Genomic DNA, 239 nt, shown 5'->3' with positions numbered 1-239 from the left:
AACTTCCTACCTCTCCCGCCCCCCATCCTCTGTCCACCGCTTGGCCTCTCTCATGTACCTGGGCGCCAAACTTGGAGGGCACCCCTCTTCTCCCCGCGGGCTCCCCCCGCCCCCCATTCCATTCCTTGCGCGCTTTTTCTGAGCCTCCACCCTAAGGCTCGGTCCCGGGCCGGTACTTCGCCGTCCAGGTTCACAGTCTTGATTCTCGCCCCCTCCCGCCCCCCCCCCCCCCCCCCCCG

Source organism: Myotis brandtii, unplaced genomic scaffold, assembly GCF_000412655.1.
Source record: "Myotis brandtii unplaced genomic scaffold, ASM41265v1 scaffold237, whole genome shotgun sequence".
Classification (NCBI taxonomy): domain Eukaryota; kingdom Metazoa; phylum Chordata; class Mammalia; order Chiroptera; family Vespertilionidae; genus Myotis; species Myotis brandtii.
This window is presented reverse-complemented; position numbering follows the sequence as displayed.